The sequence below is a fragment of the Pteropus medius genome, unplaced genomic scaffold (assembly GCF_902729225.1).
Source record: "Pteropus medius unplaced genomic scaffold, Ma_sr-lr_union100, whole genome shotgun sequence".
Lineage (NCBI taxonomy): Eukaryota > Metazoa > Chordata > Mammalia > Chiroptera > Pteropodidae > Pteropus > Pteropus medius.
The window spans coordinates 4,199,459-4,226,022 of record NW_024352947.1 but is presented as its reverse complement, the minus strand read 5'-3'; the positions used below and the strand labels follow the sequence as shown (position 1 = coordinate 4,226,022).

Below are 26,564 nucleotides of genomic sequence, written 5' to 3'. Positions count from 1 at the left end.
CAAAAATGTCGTGATGTTACATCTCATCAGTGATTGCGTAACTGTGAATGGAATCGATCGTTATATTTTAAGTGGATAACTGTGCTCATATGTGAATCGTATCGCAATAAAGTTGTTTAAAAATCGCCACAGAAAGCCCAGCACCTCAAATGCACGAATCGTTTCTACACTCGATGCACCTTCCACTCTGTTCTTGACTCATTTTGCCCCGCGTCCCGCTGGTGCCGGCACCTGAAACTCCTCACTGCAGCCTCAGGCACTGGAGGTGGGTGCTGGGCGGGACCTGCTCTGCCTGCACCCTGTGTGGTGGACGCCCCGCCACCCTCCTGCCCGAAGAGCCCGTCTCCCTGGCGACGCTGCTTCCCTCCGTTTGGGATGCTGGGCATCTTAGCTTACACCTGTTTCATGCGTTAGGACATGGAGGTGTCTCGTATCATCGATGTTTTAAGTACTCGAATAAAGAATTGTTTTTAAAGCACAGCACTATCGAAAGGCTACTTTAGTGCAGGACTGTCACTAACGTGGGTACAAGGGCGAGGCTCCAGCTCGCAGCCAGCCTCGGGTCCCACCCACCTGCGCTCCATCGCAAACCGTCGGAGGCCTGCGTCGTCGAGCACACAGACCACAGCTGCACAGCTGCGCTGGACCCGCCTCGCTCTCCCCTTGGTCACCCGTGGGGCCCACTGCCATCTGCCCTTGGGAGGATGGATCCAGGAAACAGGCTCATCCGAGTCCTGGAAGCTGAACTCAGGACCACATGGGCACAGAATGGCAGTGTCCCACATGCCAGCCCAGAGTGGCTTGTCCCCACGGAATCTGTGCTGCATGAAGAAGGGCCAGCTCTGAGCCTTGTCACATGTGGGAATCGAAACAGGGTCCCCCACGTGTCTGAGTCTGATACCGTCATTATAGTAGCTTATTTATGAAATATTTATGACTTAAAAACGTAGTTAATTTACTCCAGCCATCGACTTGTTTCGAGAGTGAAATTTCCCTCACCTTTGAACGAGCTGGTGTTCCACGTGGGGCCGCAGCGCAGGCTGACCCCAGACGACTCTTCTGAGCCAGTCCGCAATCTGCTCTCCTCACCGATCTGTTCTATTGAAAATACCATTCTTATTTTAAAAAGTCAACAAATTCACCAAAAAGCTCAAATGTCAAAAAGCTCAGTGACTCATGATTAGAAAAATGCACATCAGCACAACATTGAGATGCCACTGCTTATCTATGAGATTAGTAAGATTAAAAATGTGACAACACATTCGTTGGACAGTCTGTAAGGAAGTAGGCAGTCACCTTTCACCCTGCAATCCTGCTTCTAGGAATCTATCCTGAAGATGTACCTCCGACCATAAGAAAATACACATGAACACATTTTTTATGCCTACAGCACCTGGTCTTCCTAGGTGGTCTCCTGTCCAAGTATTAACCAGGCCCAAACCTGCTTAACTTCCAAGATCAGACATCGAGGTATTCAGGGTGGCATGGCTGTAGACCATGGACCGTGGCTCCACTGAGGCACGAACCCAGGACCTTCTGCAGGTAAAGCAGACGTGCTAACCGCTACACTATGGAACCACGTCCCACAAGAGCAAATTTATTCACTGCAGTGTTGTTTATAATAGCAAAATACTGGAAACACCCTAACTGTCCATACATAGGAGAGTAATTGAGTAAGCTATAGTGAACCACATCATAGAATACTATACCCCAATAAAAAAGAATTAGGAAGATCTCTATGAATTGATAAAGAATGATTTCTGCGAAATACTGCTACGTAGAAAAGTCCAGTGCAAAATATTGCCTGTAGCAGGCCCTTCTGCATGTAGGAAACAAAGTGATACAGGAAAATATACACGTTTTTGTTCATCTGTGCAAAGAAATACAGGAAGGGTAAACCAGAAACTAGAGACAGAAATTTCTTACAGAGGGTGAGGGTCGAACGGGTGGAAAGAAGGAAGGAGCAGAAACGGGTAGTGACGACTCTCACAATCCGCCTTTCTGTGTAGCTCTGACTCTCAGAACTTTAGCAAGGTTTCGCCTACCACAGAATACATAAACAATTAAAATCACAGAATGAGCGGGGAAAGACCCACAATGGGATACCAACGATAGCAAACTAAGTAAATGAATACCCTACTCACGCTGAAGGGGGTGAGGAAGAGAAGGGCTAAAATTAGTAAATCCGGAAAACAATATTTTGAGCGGATATTGTAAAGCTATAGACAAAAAGAAGTCTGTGCAAGAATTGCAACCTAATTAGTGATTTTATTTCTCCTAGCGGTATTGGTTAGTCATTCCGAAACCACTTTATGTTCATACTAGGATTGAACAAATAAGTAAATATATGAAAGAACGAGAGCCGAGTTCGTCATTTCCGGAGAACGATGTTGGGAGATATATTCCTTACAAATAAAAAAATGAGAGAAGGCTGGAATGAAGCCCGTGAGACTGGAATTAGAGGTAATGTCAGGAATAGAAACAGCATATTTGCATAGTATCGAAGTATCTCCCCAAGACACTCATTAATTACAAAAGGAAAAGAGAAACTTATGAGGAAGAAATCCAGCAGACACTACCCTAGCATCGATAAGGCATACGAATGTCAGGCACCCCTTGCGATGGCCCAACAGGACGGCCTTGTCGTTGTGGCACTCTTGGGCAAAACCCCAGTTTGAGAAAGTTCTACAGAACAACTGACCAGTACTCTTAAAAAATGTCAAGGTCATGAGAAAAGAAAAACTGAGGAATTGTCGCAAAGCGGAGGAGACTATGGACAAATGACAACCACAGACAATGTTAGATCCTATATGGATGCTGAAATAGAAAAAAGACATTAATAGAAAAGCCCGTGAAATTCAAATGAGGTCTATAGTTGAGTTTCTACTACTGTGTCCACGCTAAGTTTCTGGTTTTGATCATTTTCCTTTGGTGACATAAGATATTAACATGAGGAGGGAGTTGGTAAAGGATAAACGGAACTTTTACATAAACGAAAACTTTATTTTAAAGTAAACAGTGTAAAAATAATAAATATTTTTGAAACTCTCTGCTTCCTTGGATATCTGTTGGCAGGGTTATGAATCAGTTTTAAAAGCTAATCTCCTCTTTCACGCTTTGATATCTGAGCACAGGAGATTTTGAGTCCTAGCCGCCGTCCAGGGAGCTCCCGGTAGCTCCATGGGATAGGGTGGGGGCTGGGGAAGCACGCAGCCCCTAACGAGAGGAGAAACCTGTAAGCGCTGGAGAATGGCTAACAGCTGCCCCTGACATCTGTAATTTGAAGGAGTTAAGACGACACAGTTTATTTATCCAGATCAGTTCGCTGCACTCCCAAGGGCCTGGAGCCCATCAATAAGTATCGACGTTTTAGCTACAGGAACAGACACCGGGTTCTCTATGAAAAGCGCAGGGAGAACTTGATGCCGTCATCAGCGACGAGCACTTCAGCGCGCACTGGTTCACGTTGCCCCGTCAGCATCCTGTAGGACGGGACCCAGGACCCGCAGGCCTTAGAAAGGGGCGGGCGGAGGGACTTAATTCCATCAGTTCGCCAGAAGGCCGTCCGACCTTGTTGGAATTAGGCGGCCTTCCGAGGCTCCCCACGGCCTCCTGGGCTTTCTATGGGATCACATTTAAGGCACTAGAACCTTCGAACGCCCTAACTCTGTGAGTGGAGATATTTTTACTCTAATTTAATATTTTATTCCTAGGACTGAGGATGGTACTTAATATATACAAGCTATTCAATATCATCTCGTTGAATGATCACGGGAAACGTTTCAGCCCTTAATTGTATAGCATCAGGTAAAATTCCGTGTAAATAAATCTTTTTTTTCTTTTTTTAGGCCAAGCAACCCTTGGTTGACCTCACAGATTGCGAGAACCTTGCAATCAGTTTACAATCCCTTATTTTTTAGGCCTACAGCACCCGGTCTTCCTAGGTGGTCTCCCATCCAAGTACTAACCAGGCATGACCCTGCTTAGCTTCCGAGGTCAGACGGGATGGGGCTTGTTCAGGGTGGGGTGGCGGTAGAGTAGACAAATCTTTCTTGATACTCACTAATACTGTGAGGGTCTTTTTAAAAAAAACATTTGCACTCGGTATAATTAATATCTTCGAGACAAATTTGTGTGGGTCATGTTCACACATCAATAGTTGATTGTCTCGTAAACAATAAAACCTAATTACTAAATCATTATCCCTATTCATATGAGAAAGTATATATATAAAAAATGATTCATGCATTTATATAAAACCTAGAATATACTTACAGTTTGTATATTTGTACATAGATTGATATGTTGTAAAATATAACACGACATGAAATATAAGACTATTTCTTTGTAACTTACTAGGTATCTTTGCCAAATCAGAAAAGAAACTCTTGCTCCACCAGCGCCTTGATTCAGATGCATGTAGAGTGAGAGAGCGCTCAGGGCAGACAGTCCCTGGGCAGTGCGGCTACGCCTTAGGCCACTCGGCATGGAGGTCAAGACAGGAGGTCGGTTGCCTGTTTCAGTTAGCAGGAAGCCAGGTTCACTCACCAAGCCTCGATTGCATCATAAAAAGAGTCACGAGCATTGGAGGAACCTGGCAGACAGATTCAGGGCAGACGCCCAGTGCGGGCTTCCAGCTGCTAAGAAGGCGTTAGGAAACAGACGGGGACTTCGTGCAGGAAGAACTCGGACCAAGTTCTTTTGGAAATGGATTTCCTGCCTTCCACCATCAAACATTCAGATGTAAAATAAGTTTGTTAATTTTGCAATCCTTCTCATTCTAGTCAGAATTAGCTGTGCAACCATAAAATATAGCACATCTTTGGTGCTGGTCTTTAGCAAAGAATGGTATCCTTCTCTGCCGCCAGTGACCCGTTCAGCAACACTTATTGTGAACTGTGCTGGCGTCGCAGGGCTGCAGAGCGACAAGGAGAGAAGAGCCAAAACCCACATGGGAGTTAAAGTCCATCGCAGTCAAGTAACTGTCCTCATTCAGCAGGCGGGAGCGCTGAGGGGCTGTAGACGCTGATGCTCGGATCCTCCGGCTAAGCCTCATGCCAACCCCGTCTGGAAATCTCCCTCCCAAAGAGTGCACATAACCGTCCAGCCCGGTTCCCTTTGCTGTCGGCTCACTTCCATTTCCATCACCCTTTCATCTTTCCACATAATTATTTCATCTATGAATATTTTATGACAGTTTGCAAGAAATCCATTTTCAAAAGCCCTTTTCAGAATCTGCCTCTGAGTTTAATAATCTTAATGGGGTAAGCCTATTTTTACGCTGAATAGCTCAAAGCCTTGTTAGCAAGGATGCTTATTTATTTATTTAGAATCACAGTTTCAGCAAGAAGAGTCTCTTAAAGGCCCCCCCTTTTTTTTCTGGGCTGTAATAATTTCAATATCTCTGATTAAATTTGAGAAGTAAAATCAAGTTTTAAATAATTTGGGGGCTGTAATTTATTCCTACCATAAATTTTTATTACATATTCTTATAAAGAATAACCACAAGTGCTATGTCCTTATAGAGATGTAGAAATTGTTAGGTATGATATTGCCATTGTGTTTGAAGGAGTTTATGTCCATAAATAAAGATAATTTTAGAGGCGAGGGGGTAAATTGTTCCTTTAATAATGCAACAATTTTTTAGGATGTAGTTAATGAGATATAGTTAAACTGAGTACAGTGAGCCTACTTTGTGCCATACACTGTGACAAATTCTGAGGCCGACAAGGGAGTAAGGGTCACGGGTGGGGGATGGGAGACTGGAGGATGGGCGCTGGAGGGTGTTGGGGGGGCAGGGTCCGAAATCAAAGGTCAATCAAACTGACTCCTAGGAGTTCTCAGGTAACTGGGAAACACACAAACCCTATAGTATGAGGCAAACTCCATCCGTGTAACAGGAAACTCTGCATTTGGGGTGTACTGCATGTTTCTTATGTGGTAAAAGATGCTTTTTCTTCTTTCCCTGTTTGTTACGAAGATCCCGCGTTACCGCACTTGGCTCACTGCTCCTCAGGACCCCAGGCCCACGTCCCCGGTTGTTCCAGCTCCTGTAGCTCGCTGCCATCTTACAGCTCACGGGCGCTCTGGGGCTTCGTGTTTGTTTGTTAGCTGTGAGCTTGGGGCTTTACCATGCATCCTCGCAAAAAATTTAGAACTACCAGAAAAAAAAAAATAACGAGAAAAAAAGAGGACGAGTGAAAAACAAAAGCATCGTTGGGATTCACTTTGAAGAAAAAATGCTGACGGAAAAGAAACAGCAAAGAATGTGGGGCGCGTGGGAGGGTCTCCATCAAGGGGCGCGGGTCCGGTCCTGTAGGGCCCCGTTTCTTTCCTAGGGCATTCCTCTCCTTATTTAACTTTGCAATAGGCAATGTTAACATCATCGTGAATCTCTAAATGCTACTTACATCGAGCTTAAAATTTTAGAATCAACCTATGGGTGATACTGAAGCTGTTTAAGCACAGCCGCAGGTCAGACAGTCAGGGAGGGGGTTCGCAATGAGCCAGGCTTGTGTGGGTGCAGGTCGGAGCTGCTGTGAGCAGAAGGAATTTCTTCTCTCCCAGGAAATCCCACCCCTGCTTGTTAGGCCTTCCAAGTGATAAGTCAGGCCCACTCAGACTATCCAGAATCATCCCTTTTAGTTAAAGTCAAATGATCAGAGCCTTTAATTACCTCTGCAAAACCCCATCACAACAAAATCTAGATTAGGGTTTGATTGAAAACCTGTGGACTGCGGTCTAGCCAAGCTGACACGTTAAAAAACAATCACGGTCAGCTTGGCTCTCGCGGCCCATACCAATGGCCCCTGCCCATGCCCCCACCGCCCCGCTTCACCAGGGGATGTTCCCACATGGTCCCGGGGCGGGGTGGGGGTTAAGTGACTGGAACCACATGGAGCCTGTCCAGAACCTGCCATGTTCTCAGATCAAGAAGAATCAGTCCCACAGGACCCGCAGCAGAGACCATAGAAATTAAAAGAAAGTGACATGACACAGTCCACATCCCTCCTTCATTTTAAGGACGACATTAAGAAACGGCCAGGGTGACTTGTCTGCCCCATCAAGTTCCATGTAACTATGTTAGGAAATATCCTTTAATTCAGGAGGTTTCCTTGTCTTTCTAAGGGCGAGACAAAATGCTTTCTCTCAAGAAAACGTCTCTGGTGTCCTCTGTCAACCATTACCTGGGTTGGCACCCTCTCCACTGAACTTACACCCAAAATAACTCAAACCAAAGCTTCCGGAACTGTCATTGAAGGTCGTCAAAGGAAGCAGTGACAGAGGTCGCCCACCTCCTTTGGGTGTTCATGTGTTAGTGTCCTGATGCCCACTTTGTCGGTGGACAGGCTGCCGGATACTGACCCACGTGCCTCCCGAGATGTGGACCCCTGCCATGATGTATGCCCGTCAGCAAGCCACGGACCTTCACCGGGCCCCTGCAGAACTGTGCAGCACCCACAGGCTGAGTTTGGTGAACATCGGGGCAGAAAATCTACCATCTGGCTGGCCACGTGCATGCGGTGTCACTTGGAGCCCTGAGTGCAGCGAGCGTGGTCCCCTCAGAGCCAGCAGCGTGTCATCACGGCGGCCCCACGGACGCGGGCTCGGGGGCATCATGGTTCCGGGGCATCATGGTTCCGGGGACATCAGGGCTCCGGGCATCAGGCTCTGGGGGCATCGGGAGCTCCGGGGGAGGCATCCATGGTTCCGGGGGCATCAGGGCTCCGGGGCATCAGGGCTCGGGGGCATCAGGGCTCGGGGGCCCCCGCAGCACCAGCAGAAGAGGCCTTGGGGCGCAGGACGCTGCACGCAGATCCGCCTCCGCGCCGGACGCTTTCAGTTTCCTCTCTCTTGGCTCACAGTGAACCCCCGGCGCCGGTGACCTCCAAAAGTGCACACGGATAGGGGTCACGTGGCTTGGCAGCCCCCAATTTCCTCAGTGCATCCATCCGAAAGGAAGGTCCTCTTCTCTCCCGGCGCCGGTGTCCTGACGCCCTTTGACCCCGCACCAGTGTCCTGATGATGCCCTTTGACCCTCGGCAGGTGTCCTGACACCCTTTGATCCTGCGCCGATGTCCTGACGACGCCCTTTGACCCTCGGCAGGTGTCTTGAGGCCCTTTGACCCGCGCTGGTGTCCTGATGCCCTTTGACCCTCGGCGGGTGTCCTGACGCTATAGCCTGCAGCGGGGCCGGCTCGGCCTGACCCCACGGGCTTCGTGCTGGTGGCTGCAGATCCGACTGGTGGGTGGTGGACAGACAGACCTCCTACCTCCTCCTCCCGCAGGACATCTGGGTACCTGTTTCTAGAAAAAGGCCGCGTCTCAAGGATCCTGGGTCCCTTCAGTGGGGCCGTCTAGCGGCCGGAGCCCCGAAGACCAGGCTGGACAGCCGCAGCGTGAGCAGCGTCGCCCACCCAGCTCTGCAAGCGGCGGGCGGGAGGGAGCCGAGGCCCGCGCTGCAGCGTGACAGCGACGGAGGGCTGTCTGGCCGGACAGGTCCAGCCTTCACAGTGGCCAGCGGCACCCCCAGCGCCCGCCACGGCCGACGAGGCCCATGGGAAGGGCGGGCTCACAGAGTCACCATCCTGGGCCCAGCCCCCAGCCCGCCGGGTCGGAGCCCCGACCCGCTGCACCTGCCACCACGCCAGATCGCCAGCATCTCCCCAAATTTCCAGAACTATCACCACCAGACCAGGTGACAGAAATGGGAGCCCCTCCCTGAGAGGCCATTAGCTCCACAAACGGCCCCCCTGGCTTTCCTGCTCCACCCCCAGCTCACAGAAGTATTTCCACTAGACGATGGGGCCACTGGCATCTCCCGAACCTGCTCAGTGGGGAGCAGGAGAGGCCCTCTCACCGTGACCCCCCCACAGGGCACAAGGCCACGCTGGCCGGTGCTGCCCGGCGCCCGCGGGAACCCGCAGTCCAAGACGCGGAGGTCCCCGGCCCCAGGCGCAGCAGGATCGCGCATCGGACCGGGTAAGATGGCTTTCAGCAGGGAGAAAGGTACCCTGAACCCCGCTTGTCCTCCGGTGCCCTGCTGGCTCTTCGTGGAGGTCCCCCGGGAGTCGGTGGTCTCGGCCCCCGTGGAAAGGGAAACCTCCCAGCGGAGGGCGGCGCCGTGGGCTCCCGAGTCCGCACTGCTGTAAACAGGGGCGCAGAGAGGGTGGGAGAGCACCCCGAGACTCCTTCCGTCAGCCTAAGAGAAACTTCTAGCTGTACCTCAGTTACAAAAACCTCATTTTTTTTCCTGAATTTTATTTTTTGCTGTGTGATTTTCCCACTTAAGGATTCAATATAACAGAACAGTCCCTGACTTACCTCACTGGGTGATCCTTTTCGTTATTTTTTTTTTTTTATATACTTGTGAATCATTTTAATGAAAAAGACCATATAATGGAAAAATAAGTTACTACTTAAATTTTACCCTTGAGGAACATAAGGGAATTTTCCAGGGTGAAAAAAAGGTAAATATCCTAAAAGAGATGCTGGTTTCACAGATCCATGCATTAACCAAAACCTTTCAGTTGTACGCCTAGGATCTGTGCACCCCAACACTATGAATGCAGAGAACCGCACACGTAACGGGGTTCGAATGTGGGCAGCTGAAACACAGTTGTAAATTTTATCGTAGGCATATTTAACCACAATTTAAAAAAGGTCCGGGCATTTCACTATATGTAAATTTGTCTTAAAAGAAAGATACTTTAAAGCTCCGTCCTTGTGTTAATTGACCATCTGCAGAACATAGGGAATTATATGATATAAATACTCTCTTCAAACCATAATGTACGAGCTCGGCCTGCGATGTGGGATTTATCCTTTTAGGGAGCATTACTCCCCCATTTTATTCCGGCAAGTACCCTACACGGTCCCTGGCATGGTTTCCCAGAGAGGCACATCTTCAAGGAGCGACTGCTGATGCTGCTGTCACCACTTCTGCCCGGAGCCCAGAGCAGTGTCTGCACAGCACCTCCCATGACAGAACGGGACCCCACACCAGGCTCTGCAGACCGAGGTCTCTGAGGATTCTCTGTGCAGCAATTAGGCTGCCAGGAGCAGGCAAGCGGACAACGAGTTACTGAAGAGCCTGCTCCCGTGGAGGCCACCCACAGCTCGGCAGTAACTGGTGAAGACTTTGTTGATTTTTATTTCTCACCTTTGGAAAAAAAAAATCAATCTCGTTTGAAAACCTCTGTACAGTAAATACAAAAATGCTTTTGTCAGATGAAGATGCTTTTAACAGCAGTTCAAAACACAGCTAAGCCGAGTTAACAGTCTCAGAATAAAAGAAGAAAGAGAAATATGTCCTGGGAAGATGTTTGTCTCTTTGCTTTCCTTTCAACCAGACACACTGATGTGTTCCAGGGAAGCCTGGATTTCTAGAAGACATTCTTTCTGAGACCTTCCAATTTATCAATTTTGACAGTGTTGGCCATAGTTTAAATCAACTCTCTTTTTCCACATTCGTTGGATTTATTGAGCTGCTGAAGTAATTCCCAGTGTCTTACATTCTGACCCAGTATCTGCTCTGTGTATCCTAAAATGGACATTCTTCATCGATATCACATAAAAAAGAAAATACTTCTGAGGAAATGTAGAACTTGTACATTAAAAACAAAACAAATGTCTCTCCCCGCCTCCAACTCTTCTGATATGATAAAGTTTGAGTTCAAGGCAAACATAAGTTCTCAAAAAGAATACAGATTCAAACAGAGGGTAAAATCTCATAGGATTTAACTGCATAACAATGTTCGATTTAGCACTTAGGACAACTAAAGTTAATTTTAAAAGAACAGAAAGGAGCAAAAGTATCTTAGCAAAACTATATTTGAAAGAAAAAACTAAGAGGTTTTAGCTGACTATGAGTTTATATAAATAAGTAGTATTATATTTATTTGAACAGCTTTTTTTTTTTTTGCAAATTACACGAAATAATGCTGCTATGGCAGATGCGCACTTTTGCATAATTCGTGAGGAAGGTTCGTGTCACAGTTTCCTCTGGTTAGATGATACTTAGAGAATGGCATCTATTTCTGGGATTACATTTATTTTAAAAAGGATAAAGAAAAATAAAAATGCATCCAGAGGAGAATAACTAGGATACTGAAGACCCTAAAACCAAGTCATACGGGAACTACCGAAGGCATCAGCTTCTCTGCGGGAACGAGAAAAGACGGCGTTCACTTAACTCTACACGCCCGTGGGGCACTAAGGAGACCACAGATCAGAACTATTTCACGTTGTCTTAAGACGTGGCCCAGTGTGTGAAAATTAAAAGGCAACTGTCTGAATAAAAAGGCCGCCTCCAAAGTCATAAAAGTGCTGTTTAGAGAAAGTCTTTAAACATGTAGAAAACCATTAAATTATGTTGTCTGGAGGTTATTTTTTTCTTTGACATAGAATTGAAATGAACGATTTGTTTTGTTCTGTTTTTTTTTTTTTTAATTTTAGAAGTGTAATTTTATTCTTTCATTTTCTTATATTGCTTCTCATTATATATCATCTATCATTCATTTTATCGTTTAATTCTACAGACTTTTTTTCCTCCAGATAATTTTAAGATTTTTCTCTTTATTTCTGGTTTTTTATAAATTTGACTACAAGGTATATTTTATTTGTATTTATCCTGATTGGGGCTGAGTATCTTTGGTGTGTAATTTTATAGTTTTCATTAAATTTAGAAAATTTTCAGATATTATTTCTTCAAATGCTTTTTCTGCCATAATCTCTTTTTATCTCTTTTTCTTCTGGGACCTCAAAAACATGAATGTTATTTTACCACTAGTCACTGAGTTTCTGTTTTTTTTTTTTTCTCCCCTCAATATTTGTTTTTCCTCTATGCGATTCAGCTTCAACGAGTTTCTAATGTCTTGCCTTCATGTTAATCTGTCTTTTATTCTGCTGTGTCAGATCTGCATTACGCCCATCTGGAGTTTTCATTTGGTTACTTTTTATAGTTTTCATCTTTCAACTGGGGTTCCCCACACAGTCACCCGCTGTGTCCATATTTTCCTTTAAGTCCTTAAGTATATTTGCAATAGCCATTTGAAGTCCCTTACTCCTAATTCCAAAAGCTCTATCATTCCTGGGTCTAATCAGCTGATTGTTCTGTCTCCTGATTATGGATGTTATTTCTGTCATAACATAATATTTTTTAATTAGAATGTATTGTAGAGGCTGCATTATTGAGAATCTAAAATTTTTTTCTTCCTTTGAAGGGTGTTGTGTTTTCTTCTGGAAGGCATTTCATTAATGTTAGATCAGCTTTTCTTTCAAGGCTTAGTTGTACACTTTCATGAGGCAGGTCTAGAGAAGCCATTACTCTAAATCAGTGTTATCTAGAAATTACTATCATGATGGTAATGTTTTCCATCATCACTCTTTAATACCATAGCCACTATTCACTTGTAGCAATTAGGCATTTAAAGTGTGGCTAAAGTGACTTTATATTGTAGGCAGTTGTAACATAATGGTAATTATTTGTGTATCTAAATATAGAAAAGGTACAGTTAAAAACTCACTTACGGTGAATGGAGCTTGCAGTCCGGGAGTGAGGGTGACGTCATGCCCCGGGCATGTCCGCATACTGCCGTAGACTTTATAAACACTGTACGCTTAGGATACACTAAATTTATTACCATTTTTTTCTTCAATAATAAATTAACCTTAGCTTACCATCACTGTTTTACTTTCTAAACATTTTAATTCTTAAAATTTTATATTCTTTTGTAATAATGCTTAGCTCAAAAACACATTGTACAGCTATGCAGAAATATTTCTTTGTATCCTTAGTCTGTAAACTTTTTTGTTTTTAAGTTTATTTATTTTTGTACTTTCTAAAATTTTTTGTTAAAAACGAAGACAAAGCCGCACACGTTAGTCCAGACCTACGCGGCGTCCGGCCATCAGAGTCACCGTCTCCCATGCTCCACGTCTTCTCGCTCTAGAAAGTCTTCCGGGGCATTAGGAGGCACAGGGCTGTCATCCTACGACAACGACACCTCCTAAAGGACCTGGCAGAGGCTCTTTCTGAGGAGCTGTCACTCTGTCCAGAAATACGTTCGTGGTGGTTTGCTTGGTCTGTTTGCTTGTTTGTTTGTTGTTAATCATAGATTTGCTTGTAAGCAGCTCATGTGCCATGAACATTCCTTTTTATTAATGAACACCTTGTGATGTTGGGTGCATGTTGTCAAACATTTTAAGGAGCTTGTTGAGGTTTGCGAAATCCGCTAACCCCTTCACTGTGAGTTTTCTCTGGCGTCTTTTTTTTCTCCTCCTGCAGTTTCTTTCTCGTGGCCCTTCTTCAGCTGTGGCTTCCTGCGACAGTCGCTCGCAGTCAGTGCCTCAGGGACCACCTGTGCGGATGCCTCATCGCCATTCTCATCCAACCCAGGCCAGCCACAGCCCTGTTGACTTTTGCACCTTCCTCATCCTTGGCAAACCTTTAGAGCGTTATCTTTCAGATGCCATTCGTACTCTGCTGGCGGCATCATCCCAAGCCCAGGCCAAGCTTCTGATGCAGCCGTAGGTGTTGTAATTCTTCCAGACTTGCCCCAGCGCCTCCTCGGACACAGGTCCTTGGACACAGGTCCTCCTCGGGCAGTAGGCCTTCGAAGTTTCTACGAGTCTTTGGTTCGATCAAAGAGGCGGTGGTTGGAGGGGTAAACACTACTCTGATATCGGGATGAAGATCAACAAGAAAAGAAGGCTGTCTGGGAGTATTATATTTCTGGAGAAAATCTTGAAAGGTATGTTAGTCACCGAAGAGTGTCCCTCCATTTTGCTGGCACGGTAGTTCGGGAGGGCATCATAGAGGAGTTGGGTCACCCATGCCTTCTTACTGCTCCTGTAGGACACTGGCACTGTGTGCTTCTTGACATGCTTGATGGCCCTGAGGTTCTCACTGTGTCAGTTCACAAAGGGTTTCAATGTGTAGCCTGCAACATTGGCTCCAAACAGGATTGTTACTCTGTCCTTAAAAGGCTTGAAAGCTGGCATGGACTTGGCGTCCTTACGAACGAGGGTTTCATTCACGTTGAGTGAATTACTCTGGCGGGTAATTTTCCTCCATGATCAGCTTATCTAAAGTTTCCAAAAATTCTTCAGCTGCCTTTACATCAGGACTCACACACTTAGCTAGCACTCATTTTCACATTATGTAGTAAATGCCAATTCTTGAATCATTAAAACCACCTGGAGCGAGCAGTAAATTCAACATCATTATCTGGTCCAGCCTTTTTTTTCAACATCGCAGACGCAGTTTTTGCTTTGGGCGTGATCTTCACGGTGCCGAGAGGGATGCGCTCTGTGTCTGTCTTCAGCCCAGGTCGTTGGCGGTGCCTCCGTGTCTGATAAAGGCCCTTCTCCGATGTTTGTCTCATTGCTTCAGTGCAGCAGACCCTTTAGCGGCTTCCAGCACGTGGTTCTCGTTCCTCAGGATCGCAGCTGTGGGGGGATGGGACGTGCCTGCCTGGTGAGCAGTGATTTTCCCCTGTCAAAATCCTTAGTTGCTTTTAATTTGGTTTGCAGGTCAGTCGCTCAATGGATTTAGTATACATTTAGCAGTGGATTTTGTACATTTATGGGCCATGATGAACAAAACAACACGAAATTAAAACAAACGCAGGAGAAGATGCAATCAAGAGACGCAATGAACATGAGACGTAGGAGACCGTTACAGCCGTAACGTGGCACTCTGTACAGCAAAACTTTTTTATAAGTAGAAACAGTACACTCCAAAATGACAATAAAAAGTATAGTATAGTAAATAGATAAAGCAATAACAGTCGTGCGTTATCATTGTCACGTATTATGTACTGTAAGTAATTGTATCTGCTACATTTTTGTACGGCTGCCAGTAGGGTTGTCGACACGAGCATCACCTTAAACACACCTTAAACACACCTTGCACTACCGTGTGATGGCTACGATGCCACTAGGTGACAGGAATTTTTCAGTTCCATTATAACCCTCGTCGTAAATGTGGTCTGTCATTGACCAAACGTCGTTATGCAGTGCATTACTACAGTTTGTAAAGATTGTCTTAGTATTCGTAGAATTACTTAGACTGCTGAAAGCAAATCAGAAGATTGAAGACTTCTCTTGGAATTTATTCTGTAGAATTCGAAGCTTGAACTGCCAGGGTTGTATAGGCATCAACTCTAATAACTTCACAGTGCCACATCGCCACATGGCAAAAATATGATGTGCCACTCAGGCAGAAACCTACTGCTTCTGTTAGTAACATGGAAGAAGCGTTAAGTTGTTGAAGGGTGAGTGACAAGACAGAGATCTTACATTAGACACAAAGACTTTAATTTGATTCTCAAATTAAAACTGAACAAAGGAATTTAACAAGCTCAGAAAGACCTCAATCAAGAGTCTCTTCTGTGAGTTGAAAAATAAACCATAATTGCTGTTTACTTTAAACTAGTCCTGAACAGCATATAAGAAGTGTTTCCAGGGAGGAGGAATAATGTAAATTTTCTCTCTCATTCAGTTTCTTTGCTTGCTGCTGTATTATTTGAAAGTATTCATCATAAATTTTATGCATCATTTAACATTTTGGTAGTGCAGCTTTTATGTAACCCCCAACCGTTTTGTTGCAAAGCTTGTAAGTTATTATCACTTAAACACAGGTGACAACATGCCACATTATGAGTAGGGGGAAAGACATTTTTTCAATATCGGCCACTTAGCAATCTATTCCCACCAGTATCTATGCATCAAGAAAAAGAAAATTCACCTATTTTATATATCAGCTCCGATGTGATCATTTCTCCAAGCTGCTAAGATTTTACTGATAAGTTCGCCATCTTCATGATTCTTGACCTTCCTCGCTGTGCCGCGTACACCCAGTGCCCACAATACATCAGCCACTACTAGCTCCATTATTTCTGGGGCAGGTAGCACTATTTGTCCACAGTCGCTTCTTCCCTCCCGGCCACTGGCCACTGCTATGCTTTCCCTGGAGGTCGTGAGTGTCCCCGCCCCCAGTGACTGGGTCCAGCCTTCCTGGAACAGCAGGCGCCCTCTGCTGGGATCCCAGCGGAGAAGCAGGGGTCGAGGCTGGAACCCACCCGTGTGGAACCTAGAGTTAAGTCCAGATGATATAAAGGAGCTGCATGGACCCCTCTGCATGGAATAAATAATCGTTGCTATCGGCTACCAAGTCACGCAGTGGTTTGTTATGCAGCAAATCGAATCTCTAAGAACGATCTTTCTCCAGGGAGGTGTAAGCGGGCTGCTCTTAGCCAGAGGACCGCGAAGAGATTTGCCGGTCCCGAGTCATAATTCCCGGTGAGTTTGCTAACACGGACAGTATTTTATGTGTGGCTCTCACAGTTTTTGTGCAACGTGAATATCTAGTTTCTGACATCCGAAGTGCTATAATCGTATACAAAAAAAAATAAATAAATAAGAAATAAGAAGGAATAGACATAAGTAGATGAGGAAAATGCAAACATTTTGGCTGTAAAACTGTCGGTTTTACGTAAACCATCTGTGTGTACTTTTATTGCTATATAAAGATCCAGTCCGTTGGGAGATGATAAGATGACTGGCCGGGAAGAGCTCATGGCCGTTCTGACACTGTGATTCTGAAGTCCTGGTCCGCGGTTAGGTGACCCTCCCTGGGTGACCCTGTCCCTATTACACCTTCTCCCGTCTCTCTCACTAGACCGTGGACTCAGGGAAAAGCACGTTTCCCTCAGTCAGCGCTTTATCTGTAGCACATTCCCGGCCCATGGTCGTTGCCGTGACTTGTTTTTCGGGGAGCTTGTCGAATGTCACTTGAATTGTAATACTAAGCGTATAGTATCAAAACTAAAACCTTTTTACCTTTATCCTCTGATAAAAGTTGTTCTTGCTTATATCAAACGGACTTTGAAACGTAGCATGGAAAAAAGACAGGACTACCCCAAAATGATGTAAATTAATCAAGAAGAAACAGTTAAAGCGCACGTTTTCTCTTAATTGTCCCTGGCCCTTAGTTCAGCATTTTTTCTTCCTCTGCCCGCCTCCAGATCGCGCTGAATGAAACGTGTGTACCTGGGAGAGGAAGTAGATAAAATGTGGGAAATTGATGTTACAAGTGAAAAACTAAAAGTTGAAAAAGTCAGTGACAATAGAAAATAGGAATCATGACATCTTCAAATAATCACAAAATAAATGTGATGAGCTTGTGACATAGATTTGATAATCCAGGTAAAGTCAAATTTGAGTGACTTCGGAAGAGCAGATGAAAGCAATGGTTGGGACTCGCTTTCCTGGAAGACGCGCGCCCAGGGCGCCCGGGGGGCGACACGAGCTCCGGGAAGCCGGTGGCACTCGGGCACCTGTCCCCGCCCTGCGGGCTGGTTCCCGGCTCCAGCGGCGGGGCCGGGGCGGCGCGGGCCGGACCGGGGCGGCTCTGCCTTCTGAACAGCCCCCTGTGCGCGGCCCTTTCCAAGTCTGTTCCTGCGTCGTCGCAGCGGCCTTGGTGGCACCGAATCAATTTTAAAGACAGGGATGGGGGGGAGGGTGTCAAACGATATGCCCCCCGCATCTGCGGCGCCAGTGAGCGCCGCGCTGGGCGTGAACCCAGAGCTCGCCTGGGCCCGCGGAGCTGCGCGCGGGTGGCGGCGGCACTGGTGGCCCCCGGGAAGCCGCGTGTGGAGCTGGACAGAGGTCACTGACCACGCTGTCCCTGGCGGTAACCTGGAGCGGGCCTGGACTCCAGGACAGTCGACGGGACTAGACTACGGGGTGACCACTCTGGACGGCACATAAATGTCGAATCACCATGTTGTACACCTGAAGCTAATATAAGATTGTGTCGACTATAATTAAAAATCGAATTTTAAAAAATGGTACAACCAAAAATAAAAATAAGGGAGAGAACTGCCGGCGTTTCTTTCCCACCCGGTCTTACTTTGGGGTCACTTAGTTTTCTGGGCGCAGCCTCCCGCAGGCGTCCGCACCCCCGGTCCTGCGACGCCGCGGCTCTGACGGTCCCTCCCCTCGGCCCGCAGAGCCGGCTCCCCGAGTGCGAGCGGGGAGATGCTGGGTCCCGTGTGACCCCCTCGAAGGCAAACCAGAGGCCGAAAACCTCCCGGGCGGAAAGTCACACAGCAGGTTCCTGGGTCGCTAGCGGGCCGCGGGTCACCGCCGCCGCCCCCGCCGCCCGTTCTGTCCCCCGCGCCTGAGGGGAGGGGCGGTCAGATTGCAGTTAGTGGGGAGCTTGTCGCTTCCCTGCGCCTGGGGCAAAAGCGGACGGCGGCCCTGCACCCCGTTTTCCCGACCTGCGGCGGGGATCATGGGGAGCGTTTACGGAGTATTAGCAAGACCACTTTTGAGGAGATTTAGCTTAAAACTTGTAGTCAACTAATTCTTCCTTCTCTCCTTCAATCGTCATGTAAATAAGGATTTTTTTTTTTTTCAGTACAAACTATCCTCAGCTCACAAGCCGACAGTGTTTCTCCAGGTTATCCGTAAGTCATTTGCTCTCAATAAGTTGTCACAAACTAGCAATTAACATAAACGTCAACTAGGTCCCAGGCTGGCCCACGGGACTTAACCCAGGGGTGACGAAGTCCATCCCCCAAACCGCCTTCGCTCATATCCCCATTCACTCCCTAAAGAAGTGGGTTCCCTCGGTCAGGGGACCACGTCCCTCCGTCTGGCTCCAGGAAGAGTTAGATGACCCCAACAGCTGTCACTTCTTATTGTCCACACCGTGCAAAACTAAGTGTTTTCTATGTCTGTTTAAGAAATGTCGATGTCTATGTGCATTTACTCAGGAGAAAGTCCTGCCTAATGTCAGATAGCTTCCGCCCTGGTTTCCAGAATTTAATGTTCATTCAAATTATTTCTTAAGACTGTAATTTAGTGTATCTGGAGTGAGGCCTAAGAATCTGTACTATAAACAAACTCTCCAAGGAAATCATTTATTTTAAATCGAGATACGATTAACATAGAAGAATAAAATGCACGGATCTTAAGTGCTGGCTGTGACGAGTTTTCACAGTGGTGTGACCACCACGGCAAACCAGACGTACAACGTTCTGTCCTCTGGGATGTCCCAACGTGCCCTTCGGTGTCCTCACACCACGTGGGGTGGACACGCTCTGATTTCCACCTCGCAGACGCGTTTTGCTGTTTTAGAACTTCGTATCAATGGAATCGGACGACACGTTCTCTCTTGTGTGTCTCGCAGTGGTTTCGACACGCGTGTGGCACTGCGGGTCATGGGAGTGTTTCTTTTCCTAGCTGAGTGGCATTTATTGCACGAACACACAGTAAGTCCTCACAACTTCGTCGACAGTTTCTGCGACTAACTGAAGCAACGTGCACCAAAATCCATTTGACCACAGGCTAATCAATATAAACAGAGTTCATTCCTAGGCACCTTTTCGAGGTGGTAAGGGAGCCGCAGTGAGTGAAGTGGCCTCGCGTGAGGACCTGCTGTCTGGGGCGGCCCATGATTTCGTCCTCCAGTTCACGGACATTTCCGATTTGAGGCTATTGTGAATCAGACTGTAACGGACATCGGTGTGTCATTCTTTCTGAGGACTTATGTTTTCACTTATCTTGGTTTAAATACCTCGAAGTAGAACTGCCGAGTCGTAGGTAGATGTGTTTCTTTACCTTACAGGATCAAAAGGCTCTCCAGAGCTGCTGCCCAGTTCCACACGAACCCCGAGAACGGGCGAGACGGTGCCACATCACCCCTGTGTTTTGCGTTAGCAGTCTTTTCGATTTTGGCCGTGGTAAGATGTGTGAAGTGGTACTCTACTGCGGTGCAATTGGCATTTTCTGATAACTGTGATTGGAGCACCTTCCTCATGTGCATATTGGCCATGACATTATCTTCCTTTGGAACATACCCGTTCAAGACTTTGCCCATCTTCTCATTGGCTTATTGTCTCTATGTGTCGATCTAAACACATTCTAGGTTGGGTTCCTATGTCATATGCGTGGATTGTGACTGTTTCTTCTCAGTCACGACGCAGTCCTTGATGAGCAGAGACTTTCGATTTTGAAGATGTCCGGTTTGAATTGTTTGCTTTTCTGATCTGTGCTTTTGTGTCTTTTCTACTAAATCTTATCTACTGCAAAATCACAAAGACATATTCTTATTTTCCTCAAGAATCTTAAGGTTAAAATTTTTTCATGTAGGTCTGTGATCCAACTGCAATCACTTTTTGTGTATTGAGTGAATTAGAATTTAATATTCATTTTTATACGTATGCGCTGTTTTTCCATTCATTTAAATATACATTCCTTTTCTTATTGAGTTAACTTAATAATTGTATTGCCATTCAATTGATAATATAGGTATATGTCTACATCTGGACCGTCTCTTTTGTTCCATTAATCAGTTTGTCTACCTCGATACAAATTTCTTACCATGTTGATTACTACAGCTTTACCATAAGTTGAGTAATTTTAATCCTTCAAATGTTTCTTCTTTTTCAAGATATTTTGGTTACTTTAGACCATTGGCATTGACATATAAATTTTAGATTTAGCTTGTCAATTTTCTAAGAGTTTTTTTTGCTGAGAATTCGATTGAGATCGCATTACATCTATATCTTAATAATGGTGAATATTACAACGTATGAATATGATGTATCTTTCTATGTATTTAGCTAATCTTTAATTACCCTCAACAATGTTTTGTAGCTTTTAGTGTAAAAGTCTTGAATATATTGTGTCTGTAGGTATAGGAGGCTGAATAATTGCCCCCAAAGCTCTCAAAGCATAATCCTCAGAACCTGAGAACGTTACTTTACATAGCAAAGGGGGAAAAAGAACATGACACATGTGATTAAGTTGATTATCCCGGATTATCCAGTTGGGCACCATACTTGCTCACATGTTTCCTTGTAAGAGGGAGGGGGAGAAGAATTACACAGACGCAGAGGAGAAGGAATACAAAGATGGGACAGAGATAGGTGTGAAATCGGCATTGAGGATGAGAGCGATGCAGCCACAAGCCAAGGAACGCCGGCAGCCACCGGACCCTGAGAGACGGGCACGGATTCCCCCTACAGCCTGCAAGGGACACCGCCCTGCGGACACTTCGTTTCAGACTTCTGGCCTCCGGAACTGAGACAATAAATTTCTGTTGTTCTGAGCCACCAACTTATGGAAATTTGTTACAGTAGCCACAGGACAGATCTCAAATACATTTCGTTAGCTTTATTCCGAGGTATCGGGTTTTTTATGCTATTTTAAATGGCATTTTTAATTTTATTTTCAAATGGGTTATCGTTAGCTGAGAAATATAACTGATATTCTGACCTTGTACTTCATGATCTTGCTAAATACTTATTACTTCTAGTAGTTTGTGTACCTGTGTGTGTGTAGTGGGGGTTATACATTCAATAGGGTTTTTATAGGTACACAACATATAATCTACAAATGAGAGTTTTATTTTTTTCCTTTGCAAACTCTATGCCATTTATTTCTTTTTCTTAGCTACTGTTCAGGACTTCTAGCATAATGTTTGAAAGAAGTGGTGAGAGCAGATGTCTTTTTCTTGTCCCAGATATTAGAAAAAGAAAGTTTAATGTTTTATAATTCATCATAAAGTTGGCTATTGTTTTTTGTCAATAATCTTTGCTAGACTGGAAGAGCTTCCTTAAACCTCTAGTTTGCTAGTAAGTTTTTTTTCTTTTATGTATGGACTTTTGTCAAATGCTTCTTCCTCCATCTTCTGACAGAATCATATGTTTTATCCTTTATTGTGTTAATATGGTGAATTTAATCGTTTGACTATTAAACCAATCTTCCACTATGGGGATAAACTCCATCCGATAATGATGTACTATGTATTGCTAGTTTCAATTCACTAATTTGTTAAGAATTTTGCATATGTGTTCAAGAGGGATATCGGTCTATAATTTTCTTTTAATGTCTATTTCATGTTTTAGAATCAGGATCTTCATAAAGCGAGTTGAGATGGATTTTATCCTTTTCAGTTTTCTGAGTTTATGAAATATTGGTAATCTTTATTCCTAAAATGCTTGCTGGTATTCCAGCGAAGCCATCTGGGCCTGGAATTTGTTTTAGGAAGGGTTTTTATTATGATCACAATGTCTTTAATAGATATATAGGACTATTTAGTCTTTCTATTTTGTTTACTGTCGATTTTGATATGTTGCGTTTTTTTGACTTGTTCCATTTCATCTAACTTACTGAATTTACTGCATAAAGTCGTTCATAACATTGTCTTATTACCCTTTACGTGTCTATAGAGTTAGCCCTTCTCAGTCCTTCTGCCCCCAGCCGTTGGGGTCCACATTCATTCGGTGAGGGACAACGGGAAAGAGAGCAGTGAGCGTACAGGCTCACTTTGCGGCTGGCTTTTCTCGGTATTCTAATTGACTTTATCAGCCCGAACGTAGCCATTACAAATTTGTTACAAGCGCTACTGGTTTCTCTTTGCATCCTGTCTACGCTGGATTCTTCTCACTCTTCCAGGCGGGAAAGCAGTAATGTTTCTCCTTGCTCCTAGGAAGGACTTATCGCTTCCCAGATTTTAGCTTATTTAGGCCTATTTCTGTCCTCAGCTCTCTGGTGGATTTTTTAAAACTATGATTTTGTAGCTTGTAGCTTATCTGGCTTATTATTATTATTATTAGGGTAGAGTAATAGTCTCTCATAACTTTCTATATCCCAACCGGAAAGGAACTGCGTCACGAACAACTCTTGCAAAGGCCTTTCCGAGGTGTCCGAAAAGGGAAATAAAGAACAGCTAATCTCACTGGGGTGCAGGTTAAGGCTCCAGCTGTAAGTTCTCGGCCCCGTGGATTTTCATACCTCCTGTCAGGGCGTGCTTGCTGCTTGGAACATTTCAACAAATGCATGTTGTACTTCCATTATAAAAGAAAATGGGATGTTAGGAAGTTTATACTGCAGACTAGAAATACCAGACTTGAAAATAACTGCTTCATAAAAATCTTAAGACCTCATTTCTTCTTTTTGTTAGAATGAAAATTGAGAGTTAGCAATCTTCAATCTAAGTCCTCAGTTATAAAATGTCTCCCTTTTATTCCATACCAGAACAAACTTTATTCCAGATGGTGATGCTTAAGCTAAGGAAACAGCACTTTTAATGAATTTTAAAATTAAACCAGAGAGAGGTGCTTTGACAGTTGGAACAAGAGGATGTAATTCTAGGTACGTACTTTTCCACTGGAAGTTTTCATTACTTATTTATAACTAGCATTTACCGTGTCAAACTTTTCTGTTTTTTAAAGGGAAAAAGAAACTTTTTCTCGATCTTTTTTGCATCTGCGTTGCCTGGACTCTGACAATCTCTGGAGAGATTCACATGCTTAATAACTTCCGAAAGATCTGTATTGAAATAGTCAACGTTTTCTATTACATCACCACAGTTTAAATTAAGGGTTCGTGCCTGTGAGGTCATACATAATTCATACCTTCTGTTTGAGGCACTCGAATTAACATTTTCACTCTCTTCTGCGAAGCAACTCCTGCCTTTTACAGTCACAAAAAGTAGAGTCAAGGTAACTCCCACAGAGCGCAGCCAGGTGACTGTCACCTGATGTCTTTTGGGCACCGCATTTCGAGATCTGGTGCCCAGTCTTCCAGTTCACCGCACTGGACTTTTTCATGCTTTTTCAAGTATCTTCAGACCCTTGATAACTAAGTTCGAAGTACTCAGATGAACTAAATACACCCCCAAATGGTACCAAACTAAAAAGCTATTTGATAACAAAACTTATCACTTTTATGACCAGGATGCTCCGGTTCCCACTTAGGACACCCTATGCTCACCAAACCGAGGCACTTAGAGCCTCGATCAGTCGTCAGAACTTGGCTCTGCGATCCTAACACTCTAATGGTAAGGGTAAGATGGTTTCAAGTGTGCTTCGCCTGAGCTCTGGGACAGTGCGACCACATGTGGGTCCCACGAGAGGACGTGCAGGTCGCTCACTTTGCACAATTGTACCATCTTTTAGAGAATATTTTCACTTTCCCTTCCAATTCTAAACCTTGGACATATCGATCACATTCCTTGCGACTATGATTTTTGTTTTTCTTAGACTTTATTATTACGAATAAAACTACTTTTGAGAGTTATTTTCTTTGACCTAGGAAATTGTGTATATCATTTAGATACATGTGGGTATGACATGTGGGCACCATAATAGACATCTTTCTTGCCCGAGGACTGCCTGCCTCTCCCTGGTAGGTCGCCACCAAATGACCGTGCTGCTCGGAGATCCTGCACCGATTTGGCAGTCATCATCATGCCGGCATCTCTTGTCCAGGGCTTCAGTTTGCTCTGTGCAGAGCCAGAACACCTTACAGGGAGAGAGATTGCCAGAGAGGAGCGACACGTCTCACCACAGAAAGGTGGGGACACCAGCCAGCCGGCTTTCCAAACTCACAAAGAGCATGGCCACACCAGTCCCAGGACTCAGCAAAGTCCCTACGTTCCCTGTGGTAAACAAGCCGCCGCCCCTCCCCCCTCAGGTTGCAGGAAGAACTTGCTCATTCTGCCTCACGATATAGTAAAAGTGTCCCCACAATTGTAGTAGGAATAAAAAACAAACCTGAGTGTCCCGCTGGCCCACCCACTTCAACCCACACCCTGGGAACCGGTGGCTCCGCTGACATCATCAGCACTATGGTCACACCGCAGCCTACACGCAGTTTTGTTTGTGCCTGTTCTATAAACGTATAAAAATAAAGTTCGGATTTGCATGGAGAAAGGAGAGGGAGAGCTGTCACAAAACTAGGTCAGCCATTTGATCGCCACATTAAAAAGCAGTAAATTCAGCCCCGAGTGTTTCCCTGAGCTGTTGTCTGCACATGTTTGTCTTCTTCAAAAACCCCAATTTACTACCCTGTTCCTTTTTTATCACATTAAGCCAGTCAGTCACATCCAAGATCCGGCAGCCCTGGAAAGCGGTGTTTCTGTTTAATTTAATTAGATTATTTCGCTGGAAAGAAACTCTATCTTGCCTATCGGGTTGAGAGATATTTGGGTATGATGATTGGTCTTTCTTTAAATTATATTTTATAATGAATTTTTTAGAGTAAATTACCAGGCGGTTTATTGACAATCTTCGAAGGCTGAAAAATCATGTCTGGGCAAGGAAAGCAATGTCTCCTTTGCCGTAAAACACCCGCCTTATAGTTATAACCGCCCCATAGTCCCCGACGGCGATAATCCATCTTCTCTGATCGGACAGGCTTGAAACGTGAGCTTTTCCCTGATGGCTGAGTCGTTTCATTTCTGACCTCTACACTATCAAAACTTAGTGCTCTGCACTCACACAAAAAAGTATCCTCATTGATTTTGGTGTTCAAAGAAAATAAAACGAGTCCTACGAGGCAAGCGACTTACAGAGTAAAGTCTGGATTCCTGAGAATTACAATGAAAAAAAGATAAAGCCCCACCGCGGGCCAGCGAGCAGAGGGGAGCGAACGGGAGACACGCGACTTAGCTTTAAAAAGACGACTGTTCATAAGCTCAGTCTCCAAGAGGAAAACCTCGGACACATCAGCTTTGGCGAGCTCTCCACACTGCCAAGGTCAGGAAAGAAAGGAGGGCGGAGGGACTGTCGCAGATGGAGGTGACTAAAGAGCTGTGGGGACTAAGGGCCAGTGGTACCCTAAACTGGGCACTGGAGCAGAGAAGGATGTGAGTGGAAGTAAGTGGGGGGGAGGGGGGGCAGCAGAATAAAGTTGCGGTCTATCTGCTAACAGCACACCGCTATCACGCCCTCGGCGCTGGCGAGGGTCCCCGTTACGTGAGATGCTACGTTACAGGAAACTGGGTGGAGGGAATTTGAGAAACTGTTCTGTCTTTGCAATTCTTCTGTAAATCTAATATTATTTCAAAATATAAGGTTTAAGGAAAAAAATATATAACCGTTAGGGCCTGCTCCTGCCGTATTCTGCTAAGGCCGGCTGAGTTTGTTTAAGTCGAGACCAAACGCCTGAACTATGTTTATGAAGTTTTCTGCTCCCCGTGAGTCTATGCACCTACTCACGCCAAGGCAGCAATTCTAATGCATTCCACGTTTCTAATGCCCGGGGTGGACTCTGTCCTTAAAGCCGTCCATCCTTTTTGGTTTGTCTAATCCATCTGTCTGATAACATACCACTTCCAGCTCGATTTCAATACCTACTCCCTTCGCGAGGAGCAGTCCTTCCCCACGAGGACTCCCGTAAAAGTCGATAGTTACCCCTAGGAGAGGCACATGGGCCTAAATCTTACCTAGACTTCCTGCAGACTCTGAGCACGAATGACACCCAGGTGTCGCCTCTTCAGAGACCGGTGTCGTGACCCTGCCCCAGCTCGCTGGGGAAAAAGCATTACTAAGAAGAAGTCTCTGCAAAGCCCTCTCAGGTCTTATTTTCCACCCTCTACTGGCGCACTGTGTACACGAAGCGAAATAAAACAAAGTTCAACGTTCAATAAGCCCAGTGTATTTTCTTCTTATTAGCCGCGTTTCAATGGCAGCAAAGGATGGCACAAAGCAAAGGGAAGAGCAGCTTAGCCTCAATATGACTTACAAATGGGCAACGAAATA

General features: G+C 45.2%; 1 pseudogene; it reads right to left on the bottom strand.

Annotated features, from left to right (window-relative positions):
* Nucleotides 1–3,919: 3,919 nt before the first annotated feature.
* LOC120592703 (uncharacterized) lies at nucleotides 3,920–4,038 on the bottom strand (annotated as a pseudogene).
* Between the last annotated feature and the right edge of the window lie 22,526 nt (nucleotides 4,039–26,564).